A 12,697-nucleotide genomic window follows, 5' to 3' on the forward strand; every position below is an offset into this window, starting at 1 on the left:
ACGCATGAATGGTCTTGACTGGATAAAGAATTTTGCTTGGGGTGCCTACAGGATTAAGCAAGAAAATTAATTAATTAAATAATTATGATCACTTTATATTATACAGTTATGTTTATTTTATTGTTTCTAATGAAAGCATGCTTGTGATGATATAATGACATGTTATGATAATGTGTTTCCTGAAATTTAACTGTTATTGAGATTTGGTTATATGCTTGCTATTATATGTTGTATGTTATTATTTGAATACATGCCTATGTTTGTTTAGTGTTGTGTATGCATGCAATGTTAATGTGTATCCTATTGAGACCTGGTTGGGAGTTTGACACCCTACTTTTAAATTTTTCAGATAAATTGAGCTGAAGAGCTATTGCAGGATGTTGTGGGGACACCATGAGAACTGTTTGTTTATTTACTTAAATCTCGTGGATTTTATTTACTCTGATAACTATTTATTTAATTGTATCATTAATATGAATTATTTAATTATGGAATGAATGACTTAGTTTAGTTTATGATTTGTTAACATTATTTTAAATACATGTAACTCACCTAAAATGTTTAATTGTTTTCAAAATAATGTTTTCGCTATAAATTTTAAAGTATATATGATTTTAAAATAAAAATGTTTGATCACTTGGACATCTTTTTTCGGATTCAGTTCTAGGGAACAATTAAACACTAGTGCTTGTGTAAGCTGACTCCTTAGAGCCTAATTCGGTTAAGGCAATGCCATAGATAAGACCTCATATTTATAAAAAGAATCTATGTTTTTTTTTATGTTTTAGGGTGTTACACCTACCAACCAAAGCGCAGATAGGACATCATCAGTGGCAAAGATGACATCACCTACCAGCCAATGCTCCTCAACATACATGCTCGCAAAAGTGACATCACCTACCAGCCAAAGCTCCTCAGCATATATGCCAGGAAAAGTGATACCATCTAAGGAAAATGTGATATCACCAACCAACCAAACCCACTCAGCATACATACCAAAAAAGGTAATGTCATGGGCTGGAAAAGTGGCATCACCAACTAGCCAAACCCCAATAACACACGTACTAGTAAATGTGATATCATGGGCTGAAAAGGTGACATCACCAACCATCCAAGCCCCACCAACACTTACACTAGCAAAGATGACATCAACAACTAGTCAAAGCTTAGCAGAACCTGTTTAAAGAGGGTGACATCATCAACTAGCCAAAGTGTGCCAACATTTACGTAAAAACCGATGACATCACCTACCTATCAAAGTTTTCCAATACCTACACAATTGGAGGTACCATGCAAGGCTACATTGATTGGAAAAAGTTACTACAAAGCCCATGCCTCATTTTACTCCTGACCAACTATCTAGAAGAGGATTTTGGAAAAATACTCCTATATCTGAATGTTCAAACCCACTATTTGAAGAAGATCTAATCTCACTTTCAAATAGTCATGTGGCAGTGCTTGTTATGATGGTTATAGCAGAATAAGTATTGACCTCATAAGAGCAATTGGCATTACTCAAAAAAAAAATATAAGAAAAAAAACTTGAAATAAGTGTTTTGCTTAGCAAAGTAGTGGAAAAAGAAGGAATATCATATCCTCCTCATACATCATTATCAATATCACAATCCAGAGGAGGGTTCTTCTTTATAGAGGAAAGGTTCTTAGAAGAGCTCAAAAGAAAATTTGAGCAATTTAGGATGACAGAGACTTCTAGACCTTCTCAATGTTATTTTAAACTGCATTAAGAGAATGTGTATAAGGTCCCTTATCCTCCTAATTATCAACCCCGTGTCTTCAAGAGATTCAATGGGTTGGGGTATCCAAGAGAACACTTGGCCTATTTCATAGTTCAATGTGAAGACACTATAAATAAAGTGATTATTACGTAAGGCAATTTGTCTTGTTATTGGAAGGGCCTATATTTACTTGGTATAGTCATTTAACTCCACACTCAATAATGAGTTGGGACAAAATGTAGGACAAGTTATTGGCTAAGTTTTATAGTTAACAAAGAATTATCACTACCTCAAACTTAGTGAAAACTAAGCGAAGACTAGATGAACCAGTCATAAAAATTATATCCATATGGAGGGATATGGTTGTCTTATGTGAAGAACAATTGATGGAAGCACGAGTTGTAAGGATGTGTATGAAAAACTTGCAACCATGTATCTCACGTTATATGATGTCGATAGAACTAAAATCATTCAATTAGCTCTCAAACATTGCTCAGAATATCAAAAAGATCTATGATAGGTCTAAAATACATTTTGATGAAAGAAGAAAAAAATACCCGCAATAAGGGTAATGCATATTGCAATGTAGATTAAACGGTGCCAAGTTCCAAACCAAAGGTTAATAAACCTAAGAATGAAAAAAGTAAAGACACCAAAGATGATGGTAACAAGAAAGGTAGTAAAAATGGTAAGACCAAGACTACCTTATAAGAAAAGTTAAAGAAGATGACATAAAAGAAATTTTGGAGTACATATTGGAAATGGAAATAGTTGAGTTTTCATAATGCAAGAAACCAAAGGAAGCGAAACAGTTAAATGGTCCTATGTACTACAAATATCATCATCTTACCGGTCACAAAACAAAAGAATATTTTGTATTAAAGGACTTTATTAAAGAAAATATCAATAAAAATGAGCTAAGCTTAGAAAGGTGGGCACCATCCAAAGAGAAAGTATCAGCAAACATGATCACCATACAATTTGTCTCACTTCGTGTAATAGACTTACCATAAGTTGTAATGGCTCAACCAATTTTGCCTCTTGATTCCCAAACAACTCCTCTCTCTGAACCTCAAATAATAACTGAACCAGATTCTTTAGTAACACAATAATTTCAAATAAAGGGAGATTGTTGTTGGGATTTGAACTCATGTTATAAGAGTTCTGGTACTACTTCCTACACAGAGGATAAGTTGGTTGAAGGGTATGGCGGCAATCCAAGGTATATAACATGTGCCCAAAATTTGCAAGACCAAGAGCATGTTCGTGCCTAGATTGAGAAAAGTCAAAAACAAAATTTTGAACCCATCATACCTATAGGGTAGGGAGAAGAATTTAAAGTTAAAATGGTATCTCATATTGTAAAGATTGAGAAAATTCAAACAAAAGATAAAGGATCAAAATTCATGGCACTATGCAATCATATCGATGTGGTTGAAATAGGAGCTATGGATATGGTTGAAGTAGGAGCTATGAAACTGAGGTCAGACAGGCAATTACTAGAAGGGAGACACCACCTCATCAATAAGTTCAAGAAGAAAGGCAAAATAGAAGGGGGCATCAGCTTATAGTTCATGAAGATATTGAAGCATCTATAACTACTCATCTAAAAAAGATACCAATATTATTGTGTATGATATCCTCATGTTATCTTCTAAGATGTGTCAATCATTAATACAAGCACTTAATCAACCAGAGTGCTATATGACAGAAATTAAAGAAAATGGTGACAGAACCGTTGGAGAGACATTAAGTTGTTATGCCTACCTATCATTTTCTGACAAAGATTTTTAAAATGTTAAGAAGCCCCACAATCGACCTCTATTTGTCACAAGAATAGTTGGATCACAAAGGATTTCCTAAATCATAATTAATTCTGGATCCAACATAAACCTCCTCTCTTTAAAAGTCCTATCAGATCTTGGATGTTTTGTTAGGCAGTTGATGACATCTAAACTCATGATACAAGTGTTTAATCAAAATGGTCAAAAAGCTCTTGGGGATATTGAACTTAAATTAACCATTAGGGAGCTTTCTTGAATGGTTAAATTTCATGTCACTGATGCTACCACATCATACAATGCACTTTTAGGAAGACTGTGGATACATGATAATGGAGTGGTGGCATTTTCACTACATTAGTGTTTCAAATTCCTTTAAAATATAGTCTTGAAAATAGAAAAAGTTAATCCTAACCCATTTTTTGGAATTGAAGCAGACTTTGTTGCTGCAAAGTTCTATGAAATTTTTTGCTCGTTGATAAAAAAAATATCAATATCTAAAAATGCAAGGAGTGGAGTTTGTCCATTGACTAATGAAGATCAAGAAATGGTCCAGTCTCCAGCCATAATGATCTCTCCAAGAAGAAAGAAAGTTAAGGTCATTTGTTTCCTTAAAGAAAAAAGAACTACAATAAGGGATATACAACACGCCCAAAAGGAAGAGGAGCCTCAGTAAGTCAAAATTTTAACTAAAAAATACAACCAAAATGCTAAAAAGATTATGCAAAAGATGAGATATGACTTTGATGGGGTCTTAAATAAAAAAGGTAAAGTGAGAATGGGGTACCAGAAAACCATCATGTTGGGAAAGAAATATGGAGTCTGTCACATCTCCGCAGATGATACAAAGTAGGATAGAGAATTTATTTAAGAACAACTAGCACATCCTAGCATCGAAGAAAGAACACAGGTGACAATTGATGAATTGCAAGCAGTAAACCATGACACAAAGAAGATCCAAAGATTACCTTCTTAGGTGCATCTCTAACAAAAAAAGTAGAGCAATATATTATACTACTAAAGGAATTTCAAGATGTGTTTTGTGTGGTCCTATCAAGATATGCCAAGATTAGATGCAAATGTTTCAATGCATCTATTATCGGTTTTGCCAGGTAAAAAACCAACTAAACAAACCCAGTGAAGAATGCAACCAGAGCTTGCAAAGCAAGTTGAAATAGAAGTGAGAAAGTTGATTGCAGTGGGATTTATCCGTGAAGTCAAATATCCTATTTGGTTGGCAAATATTGTGCCAGTAAAAAAGAAAAATAGCCAAATTAGGATTTGTATTAACTTCAGGGATCTAAATGTAGTATTCTTAAAAGATGACTTTTCGCTTTCAATTACTGAATTACTTGTGGATGATTTAACAAAATACCAAATCTTATCCTTTATAGATTCATTTTCAAGGTATAATCAAATCAAGATGCATCCAAGCAATGAAGAAGTGACAATGTTCTGAATACCGCTAGGCATATTATGTTATACAGTTATGCCTTTTAGACTAAAAAATGCAGGTGCAACTCATCAACATGCAATGCAAGCAATATTTGATGACATGCTTCATCAAATTGTTGAGTACTATGTTGATGACTTAATTATCAAATCTGCAAATACAGATAATCATATTACTTATCTACGCAGAGTTTTGTGTATACTTTGTGGGATGAAACTCTGAATGAATCCATCAAAATGTACTTTGAGAGTAAATTCAAGAAAGTTCCTTGACGTTATTGTCCGTCATAGAGGTATTGAAATTGATCCAATTAAAATAAAACTATTGTGTAGATGCCTCCACCAAGAACCATGAACTAAGAAGTCTTGAAGGACAATTATCCTATATCAAAAGATTTATATCAAATCTTGTTGGTAGGTGTCAACCCTTCTCACACTTGACAAAAAAGGGAGTACCATTTGTATGGGACCCATCATGTCAAACTGCATTTGACAGCATAAAAAAACTATCACCTTCCGTGTTGTCAACCCCTATTAAAGGGAGACCTCTCATCGTATATATTGTGGCATCGGATAAATCTCTTGGTGAACTTCTTGCTCAGCAAAATGACCAAGGTCATGAGACTGTTATATATACTACTTAAGCCAAGTTCTACTAGACACAAAAACTTGGTATTCACCAATTGAAAATTATTGCTTAGCATTGGTATTTGTCACTCAAAAGCTTAGACACTACTTACTCGCACATGAGATCCAACTAATCTCTAAAATAGACCCTTTTAAGCATCTGCTCTCAAAGACTATCTTGTCTGGTAGACTTGCAAAATGGGCAATGATGTTATCATAATTTAGCATTTCTTTTGTCCCCCAAAAAGCAATTAAGGGGCAAGCATTGACAAATTTTCTTGTTGACCATCCAATCCTAGACAATTCTCCTTTGTGTAATCTACCAGATGAAAAAGTGTTAATTGTAGAAGAAAAACTTTCATGGAAATTATATTTTGAGGGGGCATCACAAAACATTAAAGCTATAGTTGGCATAGTATTTATTACGCTCGAAAACACTATGATACATCATGCATATGTTGTTCCTACCTCTTGTTCTAATAATAAGGCTGAGTATTTTGCTCTCACTCTAAGACTATTGACTGCAAGTACTATGAAAATAATGAAACTTGAGGTTTATGGCGATTTGCAATTGGTAATCAACCAATTGAAAGGTGTATATGAGGTTCGAAAACCCACTCTTGGCCTCATTACTTAACAATAAAAGCTTTACTGAATAATTTTGATGAAGTCAACATTACTCATATACCGAGAAGTTTTAATTCTCGGGCAGATGTGCTTGCAAAGTTAGCAGCATCGTTTGACATCGGCAAAGAAATACAAGAAAAACTATCATTGGCATTGTATCGTACACTACCAAAAGGTCAAGAAATGCAAATTTCAAAACCAAGTTGGCAATAGGTTCCTACTGCATCTATAAATATCATTACTTGTGGATGACACAGACCTAGGTGATGTTGCTAAAGAACAACTTATCTAGAAATTGTATTACAAAGCGATATATGCACAAGGGGGACATGCTAGCATCATCCTATATGGGGCGAAGGAGTATTTACATGCCTTCATACTCGCAACTGCAGTAGAATTGCCTTCAACAAGCTATGAGGCATTAATAGTAGGATTAAAAATAACTGCAAAAAAAGAAAATTGGTGTCTCATCGTCCATGGAGACTATCAAGTTAAAATGGTACACATCGATGCTTTAAATGGCACTGAATGGCCTCAATTTACCATATACCATAGGATACTCAAAGAACTAGCAAATTTATTGGATATCCTAACGTTTGGTATAGATGGCCCAGACTCACTTGATCAAGCTCTACAATTAGCTCAATATGTCAAAAGAGCATTGATTCCAGAAGAAGGTGAATTCTAGATAAGCATAGAAACTCAAATAGTCCTACCAAGGTTGTATAATCCTATTACACATAATCATATGCCAATACTATTTAGGCCTCATTTCATGCTAAAAAATATTGAACATGAAGACAACATAATGGGATAAGTAGGACCATCCCGAAGAGCTCACAAAGTTAGCCGAGCAGAATATAGACAAGCTTCTCAATCACAACCAAATGAAGTGGCCTCTCGAGGTGCACAAGACAACATCCAGATTTCATAAAAGTTCAAAGTTCACAAGGTAATTGTTCACCAATCCTTGACAAAGATGAGGCAGCCATAGTTAATATGGTGACAGTACAATTCATCAAATAGGATTGGCAACAACCTATTTATGACTACCTACAAAATGGGTGACTACCTCAAGAGCAAGAAGAACGTATACGAATCAGAAGGATGACCCTCCAGTTTGTGGTACTAAATGACACCCTCTATTAAAGATCTTATGATGGAATTCTTTTGATATGTCTCACAAGAAGAGAAGCTATTGTAGCTTTACATGAAGTACATCAAGGATCAACCGGGTCCAAATTTGGGCAATCAATTATGGAGAATCTATTGTTATTGACCCACCATGATGTCAGATGCAATTAAGTTTGCGCAGTGTTGTAAGGTTTGCCAAATTCATGGTGACCTTATACACCAATCGCATGACTACCTACATGCCACTTCCTCATCTTGGCCCTTTGCATCTTAGGGCCTAGATGTTCTTGGTCCTATTGCTCCCAAATCATAAGCAAATCATCAATATATTATGACAACTACTGATTATTTTTTAAAATTGGCCAAAGTCATGCATGTCAAAAAAGTAACTGGAGTAATATTAGCAGATTTTCTGTAGACCATCATTTATCGATTTAGAATTCCAGAGTCTAACTTCTAACAATGAGACTCTTGTTTAAGAACCAAGTTGTGGGAAAACTTTGCACAAAGTTCAAAATCAAGCAACAATTTTCATCGCCTTACCATCCTCTAGCAAATGGATTGGTTGAAGCATTTAATAAAACTTTGTGCAAGTTTTTTTAAAAAGATAGTCAGCAACAACAAAAGAAATTAGCATAAAAAATTGGCCAAAGCTATTTGGACATATCAAATGACATATAAAATAACCACCAATTGTACCCCATATTCTATTGTCTACAGTTCAGAAGCAATATTACCCTTGGAAGTCTAGTTAAAATCCCTAAGGGTAGCACTTAACAACTCATTGACTTAGGAAGAAAGAACTCAAATTCATTATGCTAAACTTGATTCTCTAGATAAAAGAATGTTGCATGCTCATCAATCTTTATAAGTTTATCAATCAAGAATGGTTAATGCCTATGATCAAAATGTGAAGTATAAGTCATTAAAAAGGGAGATCTAGTATTGATGATGTGATGCTCTATTATTCCATCTTGATGTTCATGTGGTAAATTTGAGCTCAAATGAGAGGGACCGTATGTAGTCCAGGCGGTGTTTGCAAATACAACTTATAGGGTGATATCTTCAGATGGCGAATATGTTGTTCCCACTGTAAATGTCTGTTTTTTGAAGAAATATTTTACATAAAAAAAGTGTTACTTGCCACAAGAGCCTAAACTTCATAGAGACTACTCTTACTACATGAGTATAAACTGTATGGATAGTTACTCTGAGAAAAGCCTTGTACGAGCATAAACTGCCTAGGGGCATCAAATAGTTTTCTTTCTATTTCAAATGTACTAACTCCATGCACGAGTATAAACTGCTAATGAAAATGTGTCTAAGAAATTGTCTTACAGTTTCACTTAAATAGTTTTTCCTCCTTGTCGTATGAAGTTAAACTGCATGGTAATTATTAGGTTATTCTCATATATTTCTTAATAATAAATATGGTTTGTTCATGAGCATAAAAAATCTGAAAGAGTTGTTAGAAAAGCGTCCAAGGATTGAAATGGAGAATGTCATTGAAGACAACAATGAAAAATTAAAGTATTCTAAAAATTATGCAAATATTAATTCTCCTTATGAAAAAAGAGGGAGAGAGAAAGAAACAATTATTCATGTCTTGAAACAGAAATGGAAAAAGAATGTCTTGAAATAGTTATTCAAGCTAAACATCTCACTAAAATGTTAATGTGTTCTTTAAGAAGCTTCTCTTCTTGGTGGGTAATACAAATTCATTGGATGCTAATATCAAAGTTGAAGTTCTGACTTATTGAAGTTGGATTCACATGTTTGTTATTCAAGATTATGGTCTCAACCAAATATTACACTTTGTTCTCAAACCCAACTAAAGTATGCAACACTTATAAGCTATTTGGTTCATATCCATGTCCACACACCTGATTTTAATTCAGCTTGAACCCTTTTGAGGATCAAGTTGAGATCCATGATTTGCAAACTTTGAATACAAAAAAGTAAATAGATCCAAACCTCATGCCATTTCAAGAAGTGAGTGAAGGTCCAACCTAAACCCTTTCGAATCTAAAAAGTAAATAGATTCAAACCTCACGCCCTTTCGAAAAGTGAGTCAAAATTCAATCCATGCTCTTTCGGGTTCAAGAAGTAAAAGAATTCATAACTCACGCTCTTTCGAGAAGTGAGTTAAGATCCAGTCCAAGACCTTTCGGCCCAAGAAATAAAATTGATCCAAACCTCATGCCCTTTTAAAAAGTGATTAAAGATTTGATCTAAACCCTTTCGTGTCTAATAAGCAAAATAGATCCAAACCTCATGCTCTTTTGTAAAGTATGTGACGGTCCAACCCAAATCCTTTCGAGTCCAAAAAATAAAATGGATCCAAACCTCACACCCTTTTGAGAAATAAGTGAACATCTTATCTAAACTTGTTTAGGTTCAATAAGCAAAATTGATCCAAACCTCACGCCCTTTCAAAAAGTAAGTGGCAGTCCAACCCAAACCCTTTTGAGTGGAAGAAGTAAAATGGATTCATAACTCATACCTTTTCGAGAAGTGAGTGAAGATCTTATTCGGGCCCTTTTGAGTTCAATAAGTAAAATAGATCCAAACGTCACGCCCTTTTGAAAAGTGAGTGAATATCCAATCTAGGCCCTTTCGGGCTCAGGAAGCAAAAGGATCAAAACCTCACACCCTTTTGGGAAGTGAGTGAAGATACAATCCAAGCCCTTTCAGGTCCAAGGAGTAAAGGAATCCATAACTCACATCATTTTGAGAAGTGAGTGAAGATCTGATTTAGGCTCCTTCGAGTCCAAGAAATAAATTGGATCCAAACCTTGCCCTTTCAGAAAGTGAGTAATGATCGGATCCAAACTCTTTCGGGTCTAATAAGCAAAATGGATCCAAACCTCATACCATTTCAAAAAGTAAGTGAAGATCCAATTCAGGCCCATTCATGTCCAAAAAATTCAGGTTCAAGAAATAAAATGGATTCAAACCTCATAACCTTTTGGAAAGTGAGTGAAGATTTGATCCAAACCCTTTCAAGTCCAATAAGCAAAATAGATCTAAACCATATGCCCTTTTGAAAAGTAAGTGACGGTCCAACCCAAACTATTTTGGGTCTAAAAAGTAAAATGGATCCAACCCTCATGCCCTTTCGGAAAGTGAGAGGCAGTCCAACCTAAACCCTTTTAGGTCCAAGAAGTAAAATGGAGGTCCAACCCATATTCTTTCGGGTTCCAAGAAGTAAAATGGATCCAAACCCTATATCCTTTCAAAAAGTAGGTAAAGATCCAATCCAAGTCTATCGCAGTCAAGCCCAAACCCAAGGTCGTAACCAAGAAGGTTCTAATCGTTGTGGCTAAACCAGCTAAAAGGATTGTCGTGAAGGAGGCCTTCACTCAAGAAGCAAGTTTTCGGCCACTAGAAAGCGAGAAAGGTGGCTTAGACAAATTTTGTATGAACCCAAATCCAACTCAGTGTATGGATCTTTAAAGTGCTTAGAAATCAAATCCAAACTATGGATCAAAATTCAAACCCAAACATCCTATGCCAAATGCACGATCCAAATGAATAAGATTTATTTAGCAAAACAAAATAGGCTAAATAAATAAAGGCAATTTCTTTATGTTTGGAATTGCTTTCAAATATAAAGAAATCGAGGGGCAAACTATTTGCACATGATAAAATAAATACTCAAGTTAGAGTAAAATCTCTATTATCATGCTTGCAGGTTATGGTAAAGGAGGATAATATGTGTTGAGTACGGTAAACCTCTCAGGTTATGGTAAAGAAGGGTAACTTGTGTTGGTTACTATAAACCTCTTTTACCATGCTTGCAGGTTATGTTAAAGGAGGGTAACTTGTATTGGTTACAGTAACAGTAAATGAGAGTAACCTGTGCTGGTTACAGTAAGCCTCACTTACCGTGCTTGTTGGTTACTATAAAGAAGGATAATTTATGCTGGTTATGGTAAACTTCTCTTACCATGCTTGATGTTTATGTTAAAGAAATGTAACATATGTTAGTTACAGTAAACCTCTCTTATCATGCTTGCTGGTTACGGTAATGGATGGTAACCTATGTTGGTTATGGTAAACCTCTCTTAAAGTGCTTGTCGGCTATGATAAAGGAGGGTAACTTGTGTTTGTTACAGTAAATCTCTTTTATTGTGTTTGTTGATTGAAGTAAATGTTAGCAGTCACGGCTCACCCTAACTTCCAAGCATCACTCATGTCGTGGTTGGTTCCCATAAAATAGGAAGGCAAGGAGCATAGGGTGGTTAAAGGTACAGATAGCATCCATCCAGCAAAAAGAGCATCCATGATGGAATAACTTTCATCATGGGATGCTAAATTTAAGAAAGAAATTTAGCAAATCTATAAAAAGGAAAAGATACGTAAGTTTCATACGAGAAAAGAAAAGAGAAAAAAACAAGTTGACAAATTGATATTGCATTTCAAAGAACCTAAGAGGACACGAGAATCCAACCAACTCTCAAGCCCTCATTTTTTTGTTCCTTTATTTCTCTCTTTTCTTTTTCTTCTGTATTCTGAGTTCTAGGAATCAGAGACTACTGTAAAGGTGAAGAGATCCCGAAATAAAGTTTTAAGTGTTAAAAAAATCAATGCAACCAGACATAAAAAATCTTCTTCCCACCTTTTTGTATCATGCCCTTCAGTTGAGGCCATCTGGTTATATGTTTTCCAACTCTTTGCACAGTGTATTGATCTCCATCAGGACCTTTCTACATGGTTCCAATCTTGGCTTCGCCATCGTATGCATCCTGCTACGATTTTCCAAGCATGGTTGCTAGCATTTCAAGTGGTGATCCATCAAGTTTGGGAAACTCATAAATCTTATTATTTTTCAGCATCAAGTTATATCAAATCACAAACTTTGGTTGACCACCATAACCTCACATGTGAATACGTCCCCTACTGCACCTTCAGGATCTAATTCATCTGACTGATTCGCATTGCATAGATGATAATAGACATATTCTGCCTACTCCTGGATGGCTTCAACTCTCTGTTGCTACAATTTACGGTCTCCTCCAAATAGGTTTCTGTCTGTAATCATTGAGGCATGGTTCTGTCTTGGTTGGTTACCTCATTCACGTACCTATTCTACTACTGAGTGGGAACTTTGGCACCGAATTTTACTTCAAGCCCCAGTTCAAGCTAAATTAATTATTCAACGATCTGATATAGATCAGGTTCATCTCGTTAAGGATGTCATCCTCAATCCTGATATTCATCTTCCTAAAGTGCGGCCAGTAATTCAATGTTTTTCTCAGTTCTCCCAGATTATCAGATCATGGATTCCAAAGACTTCCAACTATATTACTTACAATCTAGCTAAGTTGGATGAGCTCA

Source organism: Nuphar pumila, chromosome 4, assembly GCF_984573655.1.
Source record: "Nuphar pumila chromosome 4, dmNupPumi1.hap1.1, whole genome shotgun sequence".
NCBI classification, from domain to species: Eukaryota; Viridiplantae; Streptophyta; class Magnoliopsida; order Nymphaeales; family Nymphaeaceae; genus Nuphar; species Nuphar pumila.